The sequence below is a fragment of the Ornithorhynchus anatinus genome, chromosome 8 (genome assembly GCF_004115215.2).
Source record: "Ornithorhynchus anatinus isolate Pmale09 chromosome 8, mOrnAna1.pri.v4, whole genome shotgun sequence".
Classification (NCBI taxonomy): Eukaryota; Metazoa; Chordata; class Mammalia; order Monotremata; family Ornithorhynchidae; genus Ornithorhynchus; species Ornithorhynchus anatinus.
The window spans coordinates 70,182,377-70,205,968 of record NC_041735.1 but is presented as its reverse complement, the minus strand read 5'-3'; the positions used below and the strand labels follow the sequence as shown (position 1 = coordinate 70,205,968).

At 48.0% G+C, this 23,592-nt stretch overlaps 1 protein-coding gene across 1 annotated transcript in view; it reads right to left on the bottom strand.

The window, feature by feature from the left end:
• The window catches only part of CDK6 (cyclin dependent kinase 6), a 199,304-nt gene that overhangs the window by 55,575 nt on the left and 120,137 nt on the right, over nucleotides 1-23,592 (bottom strand). The gene's annotated exons all lie outside the window — the stretch shown is intronic.

Below are 23,592 nucleotides of genomic sequence, written 5' to 3'. Positions count from 1 at the left end.
TCCCCTATAAACTGAAAGCTTCTTGTGGGCAAGGAGTGTGTCTACCAACTCTTTTGTAGTTTCCTAAGCACTTAGTGTAGAGCCCCGCACACAGTGATTGATTGACTTACCAGATATGGGGGGAAACACAATTCAACAAACAGAAGAGAAAGTTGACAATTCATTTTTTTACTTGTTGCTGACCAGGGTGTGAAAAATTTCCTTCAAATAAAAAATCACAAAATCCTGTCTGTCATTCAGGCTGAAGATTCAGATCTATAACTGTATCCCTCTAGTTGAAACCTCTCGACCTTCCAAGCCTCCGAGAAATACGCCACCTCCAAAAGGCCTTCTCTGACTAACCCCTACCTCTCCACGGCAGCGGGTTCAACATCCGTTCTCGGGTTCAGGTGTTCCTCGGAGACAGGCAACGTGTTCAAACCTTTCCAGAGTCCAGGAGTGGAAGCTGTGGACCAGGATTCCGTCTCGGGAGTTCTGCTGAACTTTTCTAAGAGCTTGGGATGGCACTTATATACATACAACTCCGCAGCACTTGTGTACGTATCTTTAAATTATATGTTATAAATTCTTTATTTACATTAATGTCTGTCTTCCCCTCTAGGCTTTAAGCTCACTGTGGGCAGGAAATGTGTCTACTAACTCTGGTATACTGTACTCTCCCGAGTCCTTAGTATGCTCTGCACACAGAAAGCACTCATAAAATACCACTGATTGATATGCAGTATTTCTATACATACCAGGAAAATGATGTAGTAGGAGGAGACCTGGGATTTTCTGAGTACTCACGAGGTGCTCTGTAATATACTAAATGCTTGGGAAGGGACCCCAGAAGCAAGAGGTTCGCCCCCTCCCCACCCCCCAAATTCACTGGCTACACTCCAGAATTTGGTCTCGGCAGAGGACTCTATCTTTGTTACCTCATCTGTAAAATGGGGATTAAGACTGTGAGCCCCATGAGGGACAACATGATTATCTTGTATCCCCCCCAGAGCAGAGAACTGTGCTCGGCACATAGTAAGCACTTAACGAATAACATAATAATTATTATTATTATTTCCCTGGAATTTCCCGTCACAGTGCAGCTTGGAGTCTTTCCTGCCTGGACTGGGACCACGGGCATGGCAGCCTTCCTCGGAGACAGCACAGAGTCCATGCTGGGGTCCACCGGAAGCTTCCTGGAGGGCCGACTCTCACTCATTCTTATTTCCCAAGCACTTACTGGGCCCTGAGAGAGCACTGTACTATGTACTCGGGAGAGTACCATAAAAGTAAGTCACGGTTTCTGTCCTCAAAGAGTTTATAAGGGAATGGGGTTGGCACTGTTTCCATGTAGCCTTTTTCAATGCTTGGCCTGACTGACCTCAAGCTTCTATGTCCTTTTATAACATTATTTATTAAACACTTCCTGTGTGCTAAGGGGCTCACAATTTAGCTTGCCCTCCTTTTACAGACGAGGAACTGAATCAGGGGATCTGGGTTTTAATCATGGCTCTGTCACTTGACTGCTTTGGGAGCAAGGATAAGTCACTTAAACTTCTCTGAGTCTTAGTGTCCTCACCTGTAAAGTGGAGCTGAAAATATCTGTTTCTCTTTCCCTCTTAGACTGAGAGCTCCATGTGGGAGAGGGGCTGTGCCTGAACAACTTAAATTGCAACTACTCACATCGCTTAGTACAGTGCTTGACCCACCTCCACGATTATTACGGCAGGGTCCTGTCTGACAAACCCTCAGAGTTGATGTCAGGTGCAGCAATCTTTGGAGGGAGGCAGCAGGTAAGAACATTTTACCCCAGTTCACACATCAGGAAACACATTCAGGCACAGAAAGATAACCGGTTGTCTCCTTTATTGGTAATTTATATTAGGGTTTGTCTCTGATAGATTATAAGATCCTGGAAGGCAGGGATCACGTGTCTATTTAGTCTATTGTGCTCTCCCAAGTGGTTAGGTCAGTGCTCTGTCCACAGCATGAGTTCAATGAATACCTCTGACGGATTAACTGATTGAATTTTTGGGTCCTTGTCCAGGAGGTGTCTTCAAAACTCTCTGGCTCATCTCCCTCCCTGTTTTTCATATGATCTGTCAGGCAGCACAGCCTGGTGATTGGGATTCAGGGAGCCCGGGTTTTAGGCCTGGCTCCACTACTTGCCTCCTGTGTGATCTTGGGCATGTCACTTATCTTCCGTGTACCTAAGTTTCCTCATCTGGAAAATGGAGGTAAAATACCTGTTCTCCTTCCTCACTAGACTGTGCACTGTAAGTAGAGAGGGACCTGCTTATTTTGCAAGGATCTGGGTTCTAAGTCCAGGTCCACCACTTTTCTGCTGTGTGACTTGGGGCAAGTCACTCAATTTTTCTGTGCCTCAGTTACCTCATCTGTAAAATGGGGATTAAGATAGTGAGCCCCATGTGGGACAAGGGACTGTGACTAACCTGATTATCTTGTATTTACCTCAGTGTTTAGTACAGTGCTTGGCATACAGTAAGTGCTTAACAAATAACATTAAAAGATACTACCACAGTGCTGGGCACATAGTACTGCTTAATCAATGTCATTATTATTAATTATTATTGTTGTTGTTGTTGTTGTTGTGAAAGGCTGGCGGCTTCCTTGTGGTACTCTTTGAGATGGCCCTTTGGCCATGCAAGTTTCCGTATCCTTTGCCCCTGGGCCTCTTCTAAGATTCTCTTTCTAAGCTTCTAGGATTTCAGCTATTATTATTATTATTATTATTGAGGCACTCATTTATAGGGTATTTGATTAAGTGCTTGCTATTTGTCAAGTACTGTCAAATGGTTCAGACATAGTCCCTATCCCACGTGGGGCTCACAGTCTAAGTAAGAGGAAGAACACATATGGAACCCCCATTTTATTGATGAAGAAACTGAGGCACAGAAGTGGCCTGTCCAAGGTTATAGCCAGCAAGTTACAGCAGAACCAGGATTAGAACCCAGGTCCTCTGACTCCCAGGCCTGTGCTCTTTCCGCTAAGCCTCCAGGCTTCTCTATGTTCTTGGCCTCTCCCCAACCCATCTCTGTATTTTCTGAGAGCCTTTTCGAAGGCAAAGCAACTCTGCGGTGGGTCTTTTGGGGCCACTGGGACCAGATGCTTCCTCGGCCTCAGGGTCTGCCCCCTCCACCCCCTACAGGATCTGTGAATAATGTTGGTATTTGTTAAGCACTTACTATGTGCAGAGCACTGTTCTAAGTGCTGGGGTAGGTACAGGTTGTATCTAATCAGGTTGTCCCACGTGAGGCTCACAGTTAATCCCCATTTTCCAGATGAGGTAACTGAGGCACAGAGAAGTTAAGTGACTCGCCCACAGTCACACAGCTAAAGGTGGCAGAGCCGGGATTTGAACTCATGACCTCTGACTCCCAAGCCCATGCTATTTCCACTGAGCCACGCTGCTTCTCGTGAACAGGACACCTCTCCTCGTGGATGTCGGGGGGGTGGCTCGGGGCCACAGCTGCTTTTCTTATGGCATTTGTTAAGCACTTACTTACTAGAGAAGCACCGTGGCTCAGTGGAAAGAGCATGGACTTTGGAGTCAGGGCTCATGAGTTCGAATCCCAGCTCTGCCACTTGTTGGCTGTGTGACTGTGGGCAAGTCACTTAACTTCTCTGTGCCTTAGTTCCCTCATCTGTAAAATGGGGATTAAGACTGTGAGCCCCACGTGGGACAACCTGATTCCTCTATGTCTACCCCAGCGCTTAGAACAGTGCTCGGCACATAGTAAGCGCTTAACAAATACCAACATTTTATGTTCCAGGCACTCTTTCTCAGCGCTGGGTAGTTTCAAGCTAAATCAAGTTGGACGGAGTCCCGGTCCCACATAGGGCTCACAGTCTTAATCTCCATTTTACAGATGAGGGAACTGAGGCACAGAGAAGTGAAGTGAGTTGCCCAAGATCACATAGCAGACAAGTAGCAGATCCAGGATGAGAATTAGCTGCTGACGATTCAGCCTCAGAGTCACATTGGGAGAGCGGGAGGGGGAACAGAGGGCAAGCACCATGAGGGCAGGGAACAAGTTCTCTCTCAGGAATCAGTACAGCGCCCAGCACATGGTAGGTGCTCACTCAATGCTAGTGATTGATCAATAAAACACTGACCCCGTCATCTAAGGGTGTTTGTGGAGAATGACTACCTCAGCCAAAGCAGGGAGGGGTTTCTTTTGCCCACATCAACGAAGAGTCTGTGACTCTCCAGGATGAATGCAAGTCTGGTCCAGTACTCTAATAGATTTTGTAAACTGAAAATCGGGATCAGGACTCACTGCACTTAATGTGTACAAAGTACTTTTAAAGCTGCTGGGTCAAAAGCTCCTTTAACATTCCACGGAAGACTATACTAGTAAGCCATCAGAATTCTTTTCCTGTCAGGCAAGGTCTTCCTTGGCAAGCTCAGTTAAGGGAAATGACAAGACTTTAAAAAGAGTTAAAAGCTGACAAAGGTTAATGAACACGGCAAAGAAGAACTGTGGAGGGGCATCAGCCTCAGGATTAGAACTTTCTGGCCAAAAAGGAAAACCAGCATGCTCTCAGTCTTCCACTTCATCAGAACACACATCTCCCTTTCCCAAAGTTTTCAGTAGCTGTACCCCTCTTTGTCCCCAACAGCTTCCTGGCCACTGGACTCGTCAGTGGCATTTACTGAGCGCTTACTATGTGCAGAACATTGTACTATGCATTTGGGAGAGTCCAATACAGATCCAGCAATCATGTTCCCTGTCCACCGCTTCTCCTCCCTACCCTACTCTAGAAGACTAAAGTCTTCTCCCACTGTATCCCAGCCTGCACTCTTCGCTCCCCTCAAGTGACCTTATTCGTTCATTCAATAGTATTTATTGAGCGCTTACTATGTGCACAGCACTGCACTAAGTGCTTGGAATGTACAATTCAGCAACAGATAGCAACAATCCCTGCCCAATGCGGGCTTGCAGTCTAATAGGGACCTTATGACTCCACCTGCCCAATGCCCTGCACACATCCGCCCCCATGCATGGAAACCTTCCCCCTCCACTGCTTCCCACCACCCTATTTGCCAAACGGCATCCCTCCCAATCTTCCAAGCTTTCGAGAAATACGCCTCCTCCAGGAGGTCTTCTCTAAGCCCCACCTCTCTGTGACAGCAGGTTAAAGATCCATTCTTGGGGTTGGGTGTTCCTTAGAGACAGGCAACATGTCAAAACCTTTCCACAGTCCATGAGTGGAAGCTCCTTCATTCAGTAGTATTTATTGAGCGCTTACTATGTGCGGAGCACTGTACTAAGCGCTTGGGTGTGTCTCGGGGTTCTGTTGAACTTTCCCAAGCAGTTGGGATGGCACCATTGCACCCAGAAGGCGCTAGTTAAATACCACTAATACTATCCCAGTTGATTTCCTGTGCTAAGAATCTTTCGATCAATCAGTCAAGCAGACAAACTTGTTGAGTCCTGTGTGCAGAGTACTGTACTAAACACTTGGGAGAGTATAACAGAGTAAGCAGCAGTAGCAAAGCAGAAGCAGCAGGGCAGGGGAATGAGTTAGGATCTGGGAGTCAGAGAACCTGGGTTCTAGTCCTGGCTCTGCCATTTACCTGCTGCATGAACTTGGGCAAGTCATTTCACTTCTCTGTGCCTCAGTTCCCTCATCTGAAAATGGGGATTCAATACCTGTTCTTACTCCTACTTAGAATGTGAGCCCCATGTGCGATCTGATTATCTTGTAACCAACCAACTGCTCTTTACAGTGCTTGACACATAGTAACTGATACCTTTATCATTATTATTATTATTATTTAGACATGATCCCTGCCCTGAAGGAGCCTACAACCACAGTGGAGGAGTTTACAATGCAGCCTGCACTTGTGTAGACAGCTTGAATCACCAAATCCACTTCCTCATTCCTGTCCCCTCAATTTTCTGGCCCAACCTCTGCCTGGACAAGGAAACCAGGGAGAGTTGATTACTCATCCGTTCTCCCAAGCAGGGGGATGGTGGCCGTTGAGGATTGACAATTGTGGGAAGCAGCAAATTGGGATTGGGAAGCAGTGTGGCTTAATTGGAAAGAGCATGGACTTGGGAGTCAGAGGACGTGGGTTCTAATCCTGGCTCTGCCACTGGTCTGCTGGTGTGACCTTGGGCAAGTCACTTCACTTCTCTGTGCCTCAGTTACCTCATCTGGAAAATGGGGATTAAAACTGTAAGCCTCACATGGGACAAGCTGATTATCTTGTCTCTATTCCAGTGCATAGAACAGTGCTTGGTACATAGTAAGCGCTTATCAAATATTATTATTATTTGCCAGAGAGAGATAGAGACAGATACAGAGAAATACCCACATTAAATATATTCCATTGGTTGATCAAGTGATTGACCGATTGATTAGTGAGTGAAGCAGAAACAGCCCCCACCGATTGCCCCAAGCAACACCCAGGCTATGGCAGTGCATTTCCTGGTAGGAGGCATGGGGGCTCTAGAGACTAGAGCATAGGCCTGGGAGTCAAAAGGACCTGGGTTCTAATCCCAGCTCCGCTACATGCCTGCTGCGTAATCTTGGGCAAGTCCCTTCACTTCTCTGTGCCTCAGTTACCTCATTTGTAAAATGGGGATAATTGTGAGCCCCACGTGGGACTGGGACTGTGTTCAACCTGATTACCTTGTATCTACCCCACTGTTTACAACAGTACTTGGCACATAGTAAGTGCTTAACAAGTACCACAATTATTATTATTATGACTACTTAACTTCTCTGTGCCTCAGTCACCTCATATGTAAAATGGGGATTAAATCCTACTCTCTCCTACTTAGACTGCAAACGGCATAAGGGACGGGGACCGTGTCAAAACCGATCACTTCGTATCTTTGCCCAGTCTTTCGAACAGTGCTCGGCACACAGTAAGCGCTTAACCAGTACCATAATTATTGGGAGCAGCGCTGCTGCCCCTGCCGGAATGCTTGGAGAAACAGGAACATCTGGAGACTTCAAGGAGCTATTTGTCACTTCTTTTCCGAAAGGCAAAGCGTTGCTGTTGGTCCTTAAAAGGCAAAGCCATTTCTTAGCAATGCCCAAGGGTCGGGGTCCGTCGGTCCTCGCTGCCACCCAGAGATCGGCCAAGTCCAGTCCCGAAAATGCCTACATTCTGTTCTTGCCGCCTTGCCCGGCCCGGTATTTACACATGCAAATCTCAAAATGGCTGTGCTTTCCAAATGCCTGATGGATCCCAAACCCGAGTCACAGCCTTAATCAGTTTATACAGATCCTCTTTTTAGAAGTGCAGTGGGAGTGCAGTGGTGATTTTGACACGAAACAATCACACACTTGATCTTGCTCCTCCCTCACCATAGAAACCAAGCAAATATTTGTAGACATTCCTTTAACCTTTACAGATAAGTAGAAATGAAAATTATACTGAACACAGGATATGGTGAACTGAATAACCAGCTCATCACTTCCTCTATGGGGCCGTCTGAACTTCTGCACAAGTTTCTGTGCCTAGGACTGCCTCGCCGCAGCTTGGGGGTGTCAGAGGGAGGCGAGTTTGGATCCTGTCAGAGAGACACCAGTCCCTTCCCCACACGACCCTAATCATCTTGCACGGACGGGGCAGATCCTGGCAAGCGATGGCTAGTGGTTGCTGCCTGTGGCTCGGATATGGGTTCTGGGTTCTAAATCCGGCTCAGTCTGGTGGGGGCACTTCCTGTGACGTGGTTTGCTCTCTGGGCTGTAACTTTCCTGGCACTTGCAAGGTGGCCTGTGCTCTCAATCTACGATAAGGACCGGAAAATCCAAAGAGTAGGAGTACAGATGCCTGTTGAGAGCCTACGGAATTCCTCTAGACTGTAAGCTCCTTGTGGGAAGGGAATCATGTCTGCCTACTCTATTGTATCAAACCCTTCCAAGCACTTAGTATAGCGCCCTGCCCACAGTAAGCGCTCAATAAATATCGACGACTGACAGATCGACTGAGTATACTGCACTAAGAGCTTGGGACGCACAACAGAAGCCCAAGACATATCCTCTGCCCACACGGATCTTACATTCTACCGGGATTAAACTGTTGGATGAGGGATATAGGTTAAAGGTGAGGAAGAATTTTGGGGCAGATTGGCATGAGAACAGGCTTCAGAGGAAGGTCAAGAAATCTCTTTCTTTGAAGGGCTTGAGGACGGGCTGGATTTTTTCCTTATCTGGGTGTTCTGGAGGATCTCTCAAGGCCCAAAAGCCTCAGGTCATTCTGCACAAACACAATGCCAAATTGAAAAGATGTCTAGGCCTGTCCTCGAAGCAATCATAAATATGGGGGGTGTTTATCCTTCAACATGTGTTCTTTCCAGACCATGGGATGGAAATCCAAGTTGTAGCTGGCCAGGGAATACACAACAGATCAGGGATCCTTCCAGAGGGACTGAGGTCCTGGGAGGACGACGGTCACGGTAGGTAAGCAGCCTGACTTAGTGGAAAGACCACCAGGACTTGGTTCTAATCCCTGCTCCGGGTTTTGTTCTAATCCCAGCTCCGGATTTTGCCTGCCGTGTGACCTTGGGCAAATGGCTTCCCTTCTCTGGGCCTCAGTTTCCTCGTCTGTAAAACTGGGATCCCATATCTGATCTCTCTTCTACTACAGACTGTAAGCCCCACATGGGACATGGACAGTGTCTGACCTGATTACCTCTTACCCACCCTGGAGCCTGGAGCATAGTAAGCACTTAATAAATACCACAGTTATTATTACTGTCCCCGGGACACTTGCCCTCACCATTAGGAGCTGACTGTCTAACAGCTCTGCTTTCCCCTCTAAGAACCCAATATGGACCTAGCACCCATGGATTTATCTAAACCTGCCTCCGGGAACCAACGGATACTTTCGGCCTGCAAATGTCCATTGGGAACCAAGTCCACCAGCTTACCATCTGCCTGATGAAGAAGTGATTTTGCTTGCATTGAAGTTAACTCTACCAACATTCCCACAGAACCTGACATTCTCATTAAACAGGTATCCAGATACAGTTGATCTTTGTACTCTAGGAAGGCACCATGCTCAAAATGTAAAGACAAGGAAGGCACCATGTTCAAAATGTAAAGACAATGGGCACCATTTTAAGACACAGAAGCAGCACTGCCTAGTAGAAAAACCATGAGATCATGGACTTGGAAATCAGAGAACCTGGATTCTAATCTCAGTTTCACCACCTGACTGCTGTGTGACTTTGGGCAAGACACTTCACTTCTGTAGGTTTCAGTTTCTTCATCTGTAAAATGGGGATTCAGTACCTGTTCACTCTCCAACTTAGACTGTGAGCCCCAAGTGGGACAGGGACTATTTCCAACTTGATTTGCTTTTAACCATCCCAGGGCTTAGTACATTGCGGGGTACATAGTAAGCGCTTAACAAATACCAACATCATCATTATTATTATCACCCAAATGACAGGAGAAAGGATTGGATTTGATTCTGAATGACCTCATGTCCCAGCTGTCCACTGGTTGATTCATTTCTTTCCATCACACTGGGTGACCATGAATATGAGCTGCAGTGCAGTTGGGTTTTTTGTATTTTTTAAAGGCATTTTTTTTAGTCCCATATGTTGGTGCTTGGAAACCCAGGGGGAGAAGGTGCTCATACCTGAGACTACTAATCAAGGAATAGAAAAATCCAATTGTGTTTGATGGTGAATGTAACACTTCACACAAAACTAATTATAATGGTCTATATTTCTAGGAAGAACCACAGTATTGAGGATGTTGCAGAATATTTCTAGGTACATCCGTTATCAAGATAGATACGCGTGTATACAAAACCAACGGAAAGCCATGTACCTAGACCGAGTGGCTTGCACTTCACAAGTTTCAGTGCATTATGGTTACTGGTTGCAAAAGCTGCTTGGAAGGAAAAGTCGCCCTCTGAGCTAGGGTACGGATTTGGCTTCCAACTAGTGAGGGTGTGAACTTGAAATTCTTTTCATGTTTCAACTCAGATAGTTCAAGGAAATATGAATTTTCCATTTAAAAGCTTTTCAGAGAATCTTGCTGCTTCCAACAAGATAAAACATGGCATTTCTTTTTGTTTTGCAGACCAATGGGAACTTGAAAAAGTCTTGGCTAGATAGACCCCAAAGGAAAGAACACTTAGGGACTGAGAGACAGACAGAGAGAGAGGGAGAGAGAAATGTCCCATAGTCACAACTGCTTTATTTTTCAATCAATGAAATTTTGTGAGCACTATGTACACAGCATTGTAATAGGTCCTTGGGAGAGTACCAACTTCAAACTTACAGGGCTTTGAACCAAAATTTCCCAAATGGAAGCAAATTGAGCAATTTTCAAAGGGAAATGATGTCCATCTACCTGAGTCAACTCTTCCAAAAATCCTCCAAAAGGAGCAGTGAGCTTCATGAACCCCAAAAGCAGCAAGAAAAGTAAGAACTGCTTGGAGCAGGATGATGATGAGCTGCAACTGGTCATCATCATCAAAGGCATTTTTTGAGCACTTACTGTGTGTGTGTATCAATCAACCAATCAATCAACTGTATTTATTAAACAATTACTGTGTGCAGAGCACTGAACTAAGCACTTGAGAAAGTACAATATAACAACACAACAGACACATTCCCTGCCCAGAACGAGCTTAAAGTCTAGAGACAGCACTGTGCGAAGCACTTGGGAGAATGCAATAGAACAGAGTTGGCAGACATGTTTCCTGGCCACAATAATCTTATAGTCCAAGCGTACGCCCCTGACAACCCAGAGCTCCTCAGCTCTAATGTTCCCATTCTTGCATTCTGCCCCTTCTCCCCTATCTGTAAGTGACTTTAATGTCTGTCTCTCCCCCTGGATGGTAAGCTCCCTGAAGGCAGGGATCATATCTACCATGGCCACTGTATTCTCCCAAATGCTTAGTTCAGTGTACTGCACACAGTAAGCGCTCAGAAAAACACACTGACTGATTGAACATGGTGCTCCGCTGCAGGCTGGGGCCAAAGGTACTTGGCCATGCTCACTACAGTGCTCTGCAAGAAACGGGTACTCAGTCAACACTCTTAAGGAATTGTATTACGATGGTGGGCAACCATGCTAGTCAAGAGACCAGCCCTGGGCTACCCTCAGAGGGGCTCAGGCTCCTAACCCCACCCAATCCCCAGTAAAGGCTCCGGATGCCCTGGGGGAGGGATGGGGGGAGGGCTGTCTGGAGCCCATCGTTGGTCTACGGCCCCTAGGATGTCAGGGCCTGGGCATCTTAGAGCAGCTCTGGCAAACCGGCACCTGACTGACCACCTGAGGCCTCCCTAGGGCAGGAACAGGCAGCCCGGCAACCCAGTGGCCTGAATCGATCTCAGGACTGATGCCAAAAGAAGTTCCCTCATGTATGTGAAGGTGGACCAGGGTGGCCAGAGGTCACAGCAACAGGCTGGAGTCAAGAGCAGAGTCGAGTCGAGAACAGGGAATGTGTCTGGTTATTGTTATGCCCTCCCAAACGCTTAGTACAGTGCTCTACGCACAGTCAGCAGGCTCCCTACCAGGCCCCTACAGCCACTTTCCTCCCCCGGTAGCAGCTTCGTTCTTCTTGCCTCCTCCTGCCCCTCTCTGCCTCAGAGGCCACGGGACAGGGAGTTTTATAGGAAGTCGGGCCAGGAATTGGGAGAGCAGCAACTGTGTCCAGAACCGGTGTAGCCCTCCTTGAGCTGACTGGTCAATGGAAAATCCCTGGTCCAAAGTCCTCTGGCCGCTTTCTCACTTGGCCACCGTCTGGTCATTAGGTTCAGGGCAAATCAACACCGTCTCCTCCCCACACTATTAACCAGGGATGGCGCAGCTCGGTCCTGACATTAAAGTCCAGAAGGCACCCCTGCTCGGTAACCCTGGACAAGCCTCGGCCGAGACCGCACGATGGAGACCCCGTGGGGGGACAACGATCCTGGCATCGGTGGCTCGAGTGGTAACACTTGCTCTCTCTCTTGAGCCAGTGGGGGCCCAAGCCTCACACCCAGCCCTGCCTTTGAAGCCTAAGTAGAAATCTGGCTGCGATGCAGAATAGCCAAGCTTTTGTGGCTCCTATAGGGACGGTGTTCAAACACCACCAAGCATAAATCATGATGACCGAGTTAAGTCTGACACTGCCCACATTTACGGGTCAAGAGTGAATCACCAAGTCCCAGGGACCCCACCTCCTTGCCACTAGAGATTGGAAGCCCCCACTTTGAGCACCCCACCGCACCAAAGCCCACATCCAAAGAACAAAACTACCATTAATTAGCCTCCAAGACCAAAAGCTTGCCATTTTTAGCACGGGGAAGACCAAGCTCATTTTAAACTGACTTCCAAAATGGTAGTTGCTAAGGACACTTTATTCTCCCCTCCCACTCTCTTTGACAAGTGGCAGAAGCGAGAAGGAGCAGCGAATGAAATGCAAAGAAAGTGCAAAGTTTAAACTCTCATTTTGACCATTCTCTCGGTCTCTCTCCCCGTCCACGTTTGAGTCTGTACATCTCTGAAAGACTTACTTCCTGAGGCCGACTCTCTGACCCTGTACCCACCTACCGTTCTGACTCATGATACAAAGGTGGTTTTTTTTTTTTAAAGAAAGGCCTATACAGTCAGCTAAAGAAAAAAATGTAACAGCAAAAAAGGGGTTACTAGTGGAGTGTCTTATAGAGCCTGAAGACTAGGAACAGGGGAAAGGTAAATGAAATGAGAAATTCCTCTTCTATTTTGAAATATCAAATTTCATTAATAATAACTGAAGTATTTATTAAGCACTTACTCTGGGCCAAGCACTTTACTAAGCATTGGGGTAGATACAATATAATGAGATCAGACAGAGTCCCTATTCCACATGGGATTGCAGTCTAAGGGAAACAGGTATTTCATCTTTATTTTACAGGTAAGGAAACTGAGGCCCAGAAGAATTAAATGATTTGACAAGTCACCTAGTAGATAAGTGGCAGAGCGGGGACTAGAACCCAGGTCCCCTGAATCCCAGGCCTGTGGTCTTTCCATTATGCCTTGCTAGAGATGGTCTTCAATCCAGGAACAATCAAATACACTGATCTTCCCACTGGCATAAGCAAAGGGTGGGAATGATGAGGATGATGATAACAATCATAAAAAAAGTTCTGGTATTTATGAAGGGAAGCAGCTTGGTGTAATAGATAGACCATGGACCTGGGAGTCAGGTCATGGATTCTAATTCCAGCTCTGCCACTTGTCTGCTGTGTGATCTAAGGCAAGTCATTTCACTTCTCTGTGCCTCAGTGACTTCATCTGTAAAATGGGGATTGAGACTGTGAGCCCCATATGGGACAGCGATTGTATCCAACCCGATTTGCTTAGTACAGCACCTGGCACATAGTAGAGCACTTTACAAATAGCACAATTATTATTGTTATTATTATTAAGGGCTTACTATGTGGCAAACAGTTTAGTAAGCACCGGGCGGGGTCAAGGTAATCAGATCAGAAAATCCCTCATCCACTCTCCGCTCAGTGGAAAGGGCACTGAGCAGGTGAGGTTTGAACAATGAAGCCGGGTGAACTGTGGGCTTCTCCCCTTCTGCCTGAATAAAGTTGAGAATTTTGTGACTGGCTAATGGAAACCTTTCTCTCTGGAGCTTTATCCAGGTCGTTCCCAAAGCGGGGCAAGTGCGAACGCCAGAAACACCAACGGCCAACCCTCCGATATCCATGGAGGTTGATAATCCCCAGAGAAACCCTAGATGCCATTCTATTCAGAACAGAAGTCCAAGCGTTTCCCAGAGTGGCTTACGGTGGAGATTAATCATCAAAGGATTGGAGACCTGAACAGCAATGGTCTCCGCCAGCCAAGCAACAGCTCGTATTCACCGACCCCGTCTTCCATCTATCGAGCAAGAGTAAGAGATCATGGAGATAGCCGAGATCCAAACCGTGGCATCTCTGTCCACACAACCTTGCAGCGGTGGAGCCCTAGGGATGCTGGGTTTGTCGCTGCCATGTGATGCCAAGCGATAGACTGATGGTTGTGTGCTCCGCTACTGCAATAGAGGATTGGACTAATGGAGAGGCAAAGTGGCATCCAAATCACCTAGACAACACAAGGAGCCTGGAGCAAAGTCACGATGGAAGAAGGCTTTGTAAACGATGGATGAGCCGCGAAGGCTTCAGGACCGCCAACTTGTCTGAAGGAATCGATGACATCGCTGATGGTCTGCCCAGTGCCACTCTCGAGCCCTCAACCCCGTTGACTGTGTACCCCGCCGGGTCAGTGGGTGAAACGATGAAGCGGCAGGCAGGGGTGCTGCACACTGCTAAGGGCAAACAAGAATTCTATGCAAGGAGAGTGTCTACCAACTCTTGTACTGTACTCTCCCAAGTGTTTAGTACAGGGCTCTGCATACAGTTAGCACTCAATAAATACTATTGATCGACTGCACACAATTCTATTTGTATCCACGGTGCCGAGGCTGTAGTTAAGTGAATAATGATCGTATATGTCAGTCAATCCCTTGCTTCCCCTTTGGATCACAGAAAGAAGAAGATGGCTCGAGGAGCCAACGTTGATAGCGTGCAGGATAAGTGCCAAAGAGATCCAGAGAAGGGAGCTCTGTCACCAAGCCAAGGGCTGGGTGGCTTCTTCGCAGCTCCGAGAACTCCCAGAGATCCAAACCCACGAAGAGTAGATCTGCAGAGGGAAACCCCGCTGAAGGACTAAGGTTGGCGGGGGTCTCCCATTGGGATCCAAAGATGAGGCTCAGGGCCGATGCTTCAGGGTGAGAGCTGACAACGCAGGAAGCAAGGTGGCCTAGTGGATACAGCCTGGGCCTGAGAATCAGACAGACATGAGTTCCAATCCCAGTCCTGCCCCCTGTATGCTGTGTGACCTCAGGCAAATCACTTCACTTCTCTGTGCCTCAATTACCTCATCTGCAAAATGGGGATTTATTGTGAGCCTCATGTGAGGCTATGTTCGACCTGACAGCCCTGTATCTACCCCAGTGCTTAGTACAGTGCCTTGGCACATAGTAAGCACTGAACAAATACTACCTAGAAAAACAAAAACAAAACCACGCAGGTGGTTTGCGCAGTTCTGCTCATGCTTCTTTCCTTGCTTGGCATGTTCTGGCTGGGTCTTGGGGGAAGGCTTTTTGTGTGTTAACTAGCTGGGAATGTGTATCCCATGTCGGTCTTTTAGGTCACACAAGCACTCAGAGGTGAATATCACCGTAGAGTGGTATCTGCAAGAGAAGCAGCATGGCCTAGTGGGACAGGAAATGTGTCCAACCTGATTAACTTGTATCTATCCCAGTACAGTGCTTGGCATTCGGTAAGTGCATAATAACTAATACATACGTATATCTTATGGTATCTGTTAAGTGCTTACTATGTCCCAGGCATTGTATTAAGCTCTGGGGTGGATACAAGCTAATCAGGTTGGACACAGTCCATATCCCATACCGGGGTCACAGTCTTAACCCCCATTTAATCTAGAAATCAGGCAGAACTCATCCACTTCAAATTTATCTTTACGTGCTTTAACTCTGCCCTCTCTCTGCCCGGCAAAATTATGTCTCCACTCTTAACACCAGGCCCATTGCCCCCACCGGTTGTTTTAGACGTTTAACTCCATCCTCAAGTTCCCTGTTCCCCCACTTTCCCCATCTCTTGCTCCTAATGACCTGACTACCTACTTCATTGAGAAAATCAAACCTATCAGGCTTGACCTCCCTACAATCTTCCCTGCCCCTCCTTCATCTCTCCCATGTTTCCCAGGAGTATCTAAAGAGGAGATCTCCTGCCTTCTCTCAAAATCATCCCCTCCACCTGTGCATCTGAGCCCATCCCTTTACACCTTAACAAAACACGTGCCCCCTCCATTCTTCCCTCCTAAACTGCTAACTTGAACTGTTTACTAGTGTGGCTCAGTGGAAAGAGCCCGGGCTTGGGAGTCAGAGGTCATAGGTTTGAATCCCAGCTCTGCCACCTGTCAGCTGTGTGACTGTGGGCAAGTCACTTTACTTCTCTGTGCCTCAGTTCCCTCATTTGTAAAATGGGGATGAATACTGTGAGCCTCATGTGAGACAACTTGATTACCCTGTATCTTCCCCAGCGCTAAGAACAGTGTTCTGCACATAGTAAGTGCTTAACAAGTACCAACATTATTATTATTCATTCCCACTGCTTTCAAAAATGTCCCTTTCTCCCCTATTCTAAAGAAAAACCTCCTTTGGCCCCACAACTCCCTCCAGTTATCGCCCCATCTCCCTCCTATCTATCATTCCTCTCCAAACTTCTCGAGCGTACTGTCTACACCCACTGTCTCAAGTTCCTCTCCTCCAATTCTCTCCTTGATCCCCTCCAATTTGGCTTCCGTCCCCTACACTCCACAGAAATCATCCTCTCAAAGGTGACAAACGATCTCCTCTTGCCAAATCCAATGGCCTTTACTCCATCCTAATCCTTCTCAACATTTTGGTTGCCTTCGACATGGTCGACCAACCCCTTCTCCTGGAGACACTTTCCAACTTCTGCTTCACTGACACTACCTCTCCAGTTCTCTTCATTACTCTGGCTCATCATTCTCAGTCTCTTTTATGGGCTCCTCCTCTGCCTCCCACCCCTTAACTGTGCGGGTCCCTCAGGTTCAGTTCTGGGTCTCCTTCTATACTCCATCTACCCCCTCTCCCTTGGAGAACTCATTCATTCTCATGGCTTCAAGTACCACCTTTATTCAGATGATTCTCAAATCTCCCTCTCCAGCCCCGATCTCTCTCCCTCTCTGTCTTACATTTTCTCCTGCCTTCGAGACATCTCTATTGGATGTCCCGCTGTCAGCTCAAACTTAACACGTCAACAAACAGAACTCTTTATCTTCCCGCCCAAACCCTGTCCTCTCCCTGATTTTCCCATCACTGTGGAAGGCACCGCTATCCTTCCTGTCAGTCAGTCAACAGTATTTATTGAGAACTTACTGTTTGACTCACAAGCCCGTAACCTTGACATTATCTTTGACTCTGCTCTCTCATTTAACCCACACATTCCATCTATCACTAAATCATCTCGGTCCGACCTTCATGACATCACTAAAATTCGTCTTTTCCCTTCCACCCAAACTGCTACCATGTTAATCCAAGCACTTACCCTATCCCACCTTAATTACTGCATCAGCCTCTTTGTTGACCTCCCAGCCTCCAGTCTCTGCCCACTCTAGTCCATACTTCACTTTGCAGCCCAGATCGTTTTTCTCCAAAAACTTTCAGGCCATGTTTCCCTACTCCTCAAGAACCTCCAGTGATTGCCCATCCACCTCTGTGCCTCCATAATCAGAAACTCCTTGCCCTTGGCTTTAAAGCAATCACCTTCCTTCCTCCTACCTCCACAGCACTTGTGTATATATGTACGCATCTATAATTCTATTTATTTATATTGATGCCTGTTTTACTTGTTTTGATATCTATTTTCCCCCTTCTAGACTGCAAGCCCGGTGTGGGCAGGGATTGTCTCTCTTTACTGCTGAATTGTACTTTCCAAGCTTAGTACAGTGCTCTGCACACAGTAAGCGCTCCATGAATTAAAATAAAATAGTTCTCCAGAGTTCTGGACTGGTTTTAGGAAAATGGGTCCATAGGAAACTTTACCAACAAACTTGGTTGAATTCGCAGGTGATGAAGAGTGTATTGACGAACCAAGGACAAAGTGACCGTGGGTCAGAGACCCTGCTAGCTTTCTTCTAGATTGTAGGCGGAGGACCAGGTCTCCTAACTTTATTGCATTTTCCCAAGTGCTTACTGCAGTGCTCTGCACATAGGAAGCGCTCATTAATCCCCCTGGATGACAGACTGTGCAAATGGCAAATCTCCTTGTGGGAAGGGAATGTTTTCCTTTTTCCTTAGCTCCCCCCTCCCGTCACCCTGGCTCGCTCCCTTTGCTCTACCGCCCTCCCCCTCCCCCACAGCACTTTTGTATATATGTACATTTCTATAATTCTATTTATTTATATTGATGCCTGTTTCCTTGTTTTGATGTCAGTCTCTCCTGTTCTAGACAGTAAGCCTGGTGTGGGCAGGGATTGTCTCTCTTTATTGCTGAATTGTACTTTCCAAGCATTTAGTACAGTGCTCTGGAAACAGTAAGCGTTCAATAAATACCACTGAATGAATGAAAGAATACATTGCTCAGTACAGTGCCTGGCAGATATTAGGTGCTTAACAAGTACCATTATTATTATTATTTTTATTCTTCTTCTTATTACTTCCACTGATTAATCTCTGAATTTTACCGGAAGAAAATAAAACTGCTTGTCTACCCAGAAAGTCTGCGTTTGCGAAGAAACCCAAAGAAACTCAGTGCCCAAGACGGTCAGGCTTCTCATGCTCTAGGGCAGGGCAGGGAACTGGGCTAGAGGACAAAGAGATAAGGAAGACAACGTGGTTGGTTATTAACAAACGCCCCATTAACGGACCCTTCTGGGTCCTGATTAAGTGACAGCATTCCCCACATTCCTTGGACTCGGTGAGCCCGGCGCCCAGCACGGCAGCCAGGCTCCGTGGGCAGGGCCAACCACTGAACGGGCCGCGGTCTCGGGCCTCTCGAGTTCCAGTCTGAGGGAAGATGGTTTCCCTCATTGCCCAGAAACACCCTCTCTGGTCACGCAGCAGCAACTTGCTGTGTGCTGCAGTTTCCATAAACAGGGAGCGTCGCCACGCGCGGGCTGAGAGGACAGAGGGGTTCTGTCCTGCGGGCCCGGTGGCGGGGAGCCAACGCTGACGATTCCCCGCTCAGGAACGGTCGGTTTCAAAAGGCTTTGCTGTTGCCGCGGGATGACCTGCCTCCGTCTCCCAAGGAGTGCTCCGTTTAACCCGTGTGGCACCAAGGCCAAGAGGAGGCACCTTTCTCTGAAGAACTGACCACCCCGGCAGGCAGGCCCTGGTGTCCAACCTGAGAAGAGGATGGAGCCCCTGAGCCTGGATGGGCATTGGGTCCTCCCTGGGGAATGTGGCCACTGTGGGAGGTGGACTGGGGCTCAGGGACGGGGAAACGACAGGAAGGGAAGCCTCCGATTTAGGCTAGCAAATTAGAGACAGTCCTCACGACAGGCATTATGACGAGATGCTTATAATGAAAGCCAGAGTAGCTAATAAGAATAATAACACAAGAAGCAGTGTGGCCCTGTGGACTGAGTATGTGGCTGGGGGTCAGAAGGACCTGGGTTATAATCCCGGCTCTGCCACTGATCTGCTGCGTGACCTTGAGCAAGACACCTCACTTCTCCGGCCTCATTTACTTCACCTGTAAAATGAGGATTAATACTCTGAGTCCCATGTGGTACAGGGACTGCATTCAACCTGACAACCTCGTATCTACTCCAGCGCTTAGTACAGTGTTCGGCACATAGCAAGTGCATAACAAGTACCATCATCATAATCATCATCCTTCTCTGAGACTCAGTTACCTCATCTGTAAAATGGGGGTGAAGATCGTGAGCATTAAGTGGGGCAAGGATTTGTGTCCAACCTGACTAGCTTGTACAGTGCCAGGCACACAGTAAACGCTTAACAAATACCATTTAAATAATAGTAGTAATAATAATAATAACATAAAATTGTGGTATTGTTTAAGTGCTTCCTATGTTTGAAGGACAATGCTAAGCACTGGGGTTGTTGTTTTTCTATGCCGTCGAGTCATATCTGACCCATAGCGACGCCATGGACACATCTCTCCCACCTCCATCTGCAATCGTTCTAGAAGTGGATCCGGAGAGTTTTCTTGGTAAAAAATCTGGAAGCAGTTTATCATTGCCTCCTTCCGCGCAGCAAACCTGAGTCTCCACCCTTGACTCTCTCCCATGCTGCTGCTGCCCAGCACAGGGGTAGATACAAGATAGTCAAGATGGACACTGTCCCTCTCCCACAAGAAGTTCACAGTCTGCAGAACAGGAGGGACAGGTATTTAATCCCTATTTAACAGATGAGGAAAGTGAAGCCTAGACAAGTTACATGACTTGCCCAGGGTCATACAAAAGAATAGCCTAGTGGAAAGAGAACCTGCCTGGGTATCAGAAAACCTGAGTTTTAATCCTAGCTCTGCCAAATGCTTGCTGTGTGGCCTTGGGCAAGGCACCTAACTTCTGTGTGCCTCAGTTTCCTCAACTGAAAATGGGGATTAAATCCTACTCTCCTACTTAGGCTGTGAGCTCCATGTGGGACAGGGACCGTGTCCCACCTGATGAACTTGTATCTACCCCAGGGCTTAGAACAGTGCTTCACATTAAGAATACCATACAAAAATTCCTGTTTTCTCTCCTCCTTAGACTGCGAATCCTATGTGGGACAAGGACTGTGCCTGCTCTGATAAAAGAGTATCTCAGCATTTAGCACATAATCAACGCTTAACAAATACTATAATTATTACTATAATGATGCCACCTCTACTGTAGGGTCACAGGTTGGTTTGCAGTGGGCCATGGAGAGGTCTCTCATTGGCCTACCGCAGCTGCTGCTATGATGCAACTGCTTCTTGCCCCTATATTTGTTAGTTGTTAAGTTAGTTGTTGTTGTTGTTAAGAAGCAGCGTGGCCCAGTGGAAAGAGCCCAGGCTTGGGAGTCAGAGGTCGTGGGTTCTAATCCCCGCTCTGCTGCTAGTCAGCTGTGTGACCTTGGGCAAGTCACTTCACTTCTCTGGGCCTCAGTTCCCTTGTCTGTAAAATGGGGATGAAGGCTGTGAGCCCTACGTGGGACAACCTGATGACCTTGCATCTATCCCAGAGGTTAGAACAGTGCTTGGCATGTAGTAAGTGCTTAACAAATACCAACATCATCATCATTAGTTTTCATAAGATAAATAATAGGAAATAGCCACGTCTCATCCCTATCACTGACGGCCCCTTGCTCGTGTCCTCCCTCCTAACTGGGCCTCCCTTCTTTTTCACGTCTGATAGAGCACAGCTCTTCCCATCTTCAAAGCCCTAGTAAAATCAGTTCTCCTCCAGGAAGCCTTCCCTGACTGACCTCTCACCTCCCCACCCTACTTTTTCCCCCTTCTGTGTCACTTTTGCATTTGAATCCATACCCTCAAACACTGAGGTACTCATCCCATCTCCCCACCCCAGCATTTATGTACACACTTTTACATCTGGTTGTTTTCTCTAACGATAATGAATTTTAACGTTAGTTTCCCCTGCTATTAACTCTTTGCACTTACTCGTCCCTCAGCAAATCCATATCCATCATATCCGTAATTTATTTATTTCTATTCATGCCTGTCTCCCCCCTAGACTGTATGCTTCTCGTGGGCAGGGAACGTGACTACCGATTCTGTTATACTGCACTCTCCCAAGTGCTTAGTACAGATGCTCTGCACACAGTAAGGGCTCAATAAATACGATGGATTCTTGAGGGCAGGGATCATGTCTCCCCACTCTATTGTACTCAGTACAGTGCTCTCCAAACACTCAGTGCTCCCAATAAATATCACTGATTGACTAACACTTCCCCTAGTTGGCACAGAGTCTGGATTAGAAAAGATTTACTCATAAATTCGGCATCATGAAGTCGTACCAACAGCTGGTTTCTGGATAAAAAGGAATCTGTTTTCTTGGTGGTACTGGGGGTGGGGGAGGGGGACTGCGTCCTGAAATCGACTCCCTAGAAAAGAGCCCCTGCTGTCTTTTCCTCTACTAATAGCACAGTGCTTCTGGAAAGTTTTTGGTCTGGGGACTTTGCTCACACCAGTTTCTAAACATCCTCACTCCCCCGCCTCAGAGCAAACCGGGAGCCTCGCGGGGGCACCGGCCAAGAGACTCCAGGGCCGGGACAGAGCGCGGGCTGGGCGGCGGATGCCAAACGCTGAACGCGCTCAGCTCTCCAGGACGCTGCTGCGCTGGGCCTCTCGCAGCGAACAAAGCGAGCTCAGTTTGGCTCCCGTCCCCTCCGCGCTACCACATCCGCGCATCGTTATTCGGAAAATTCCAGATACATGCGGTCATTGGTGGGGAGGCTGGGGGAGGGTTTTTTTTTCCAGGACATTTGGGGCTTTAATGTCCAGACTCCATGTCCCCCGCCCCACTTCATACCCTCCCTTCCCATTCCTTATCTGTCCCTGTTTGGGGCTTTGCCAGCTGGGACCAGCAATTCATACAGCAGAAGAAAAATACAGTCCCCCTCCCTGGCAACCAGCACAGTCGCACAGGAAATACCAAATGGAAACGCGATTATGTATTGTTTCACTTTTTCAGACTGCCGGTGGGCCGCCCCACTGAGGGCCGAATTCTCGGGAGCGGGCTTCTCCTAGATGATCCCATCAATCGGGGGATGCCCAGCATGTCGTTTCCATACTCCGCCCCACGCGATCACTTGCATGGACCTGTGGCCCGGTGAACGCCCGCAGGCAGCAGTTGGGCCGCAGCCCTCTGACACCCTTCCCTTTTAATAATAGTAACAACAAACCTCCACCTGTCGTGTGTCCCCGCTGCCGAGGCGGGTGGCAGTTTTTTCACACCAAGGGTCAGAAATGTGTGCGGAGATTTTCGGCGACGCGTTTTTTGGTGGGACTTAGTCTCTGGCGCGACCTCTCTGAGGGTGTCCTCCGTGAGCCGGGAGCAGCGAGGAGCGGGTCCTACCCCCGCCTGGCAGCCCGGGCTGCCCAGAGCTCTAGACCCTCCTCTGCCTGGACGCTGTCGGCCGACCCGCTTCCTGATGGCCTAGGGTGTCGGAGGTCCCCGCCGGGGCGGAGAGTGGCCGGGGGGTGTGTGCGGGGTAGGCGGGTGTGTGTGTGTGTGTGCGTGTGGGCCTGTGACCCGTTCGTCCCAGCGCGAGCCGGCTTCCCCACCACCACCACCACCACCCCTGCCCCCGCCGCCCCACCTCTCTCCACCGCGGGACCTAGTCGCTTCGCGGCCTTGCCCGCTCGAAGGACCCGCTGGGGCGTTTGGGCCGGTGCTCAGCTGTACTAAGCGCTGGGGTGAATACAACCAAATCAGGCTATACAGAGTCCCTGTCGCGCATGGGGTACACGGTCTCAATTCCCATTTTACAGATGAGGGAACTGAGGCTCAGGGAAGTGAAGTGACTTGCCCAAGGCCACATAGCAGACTAGTGGTGGAGCCGGCATTAGAACCCATGACCTTCTGAGTCCCAGGCCCATGCTCTATCCACGATGCCACGCCACTTCTTTAAAGTACTTAATTAAAGAAGCTTCTCTTTTTTAATTAAAAAAAAACTCTTTTAACTAAACATCTTGTGGCTAAAGGTGATGTTACAGAAGTTAAGCACTTACTATGTGCCAAGCGCTGTTCTTAGGCCTGGGGTAGATGTAACCAGAATGGTGAAGTGAATAGGGCACGGGCCTGGAGTCAGAAGATCATGGGTTCCAATTCGAGTTAACTTGCTTGTATCCACCCCAGCGCTTAGTACAGTGCTTGGCATATACTAAGTGTTTAACAAATACCACAATTGTTATGACAAGTTAGGCACGCTGGACACAGTTCCTGTTCCGCAGGTGGCTCACACTCTTAATCCTCATTTTACAGATGAGGGATCCGAGGCCCAGAGAAGTTAAGTGACCTGCTGCAGAGCAGACATATGGCGGACCCAGGATTAGAACCCATGTCCTTCTGTCGCCCAAGCCCAGGCTCTATCCA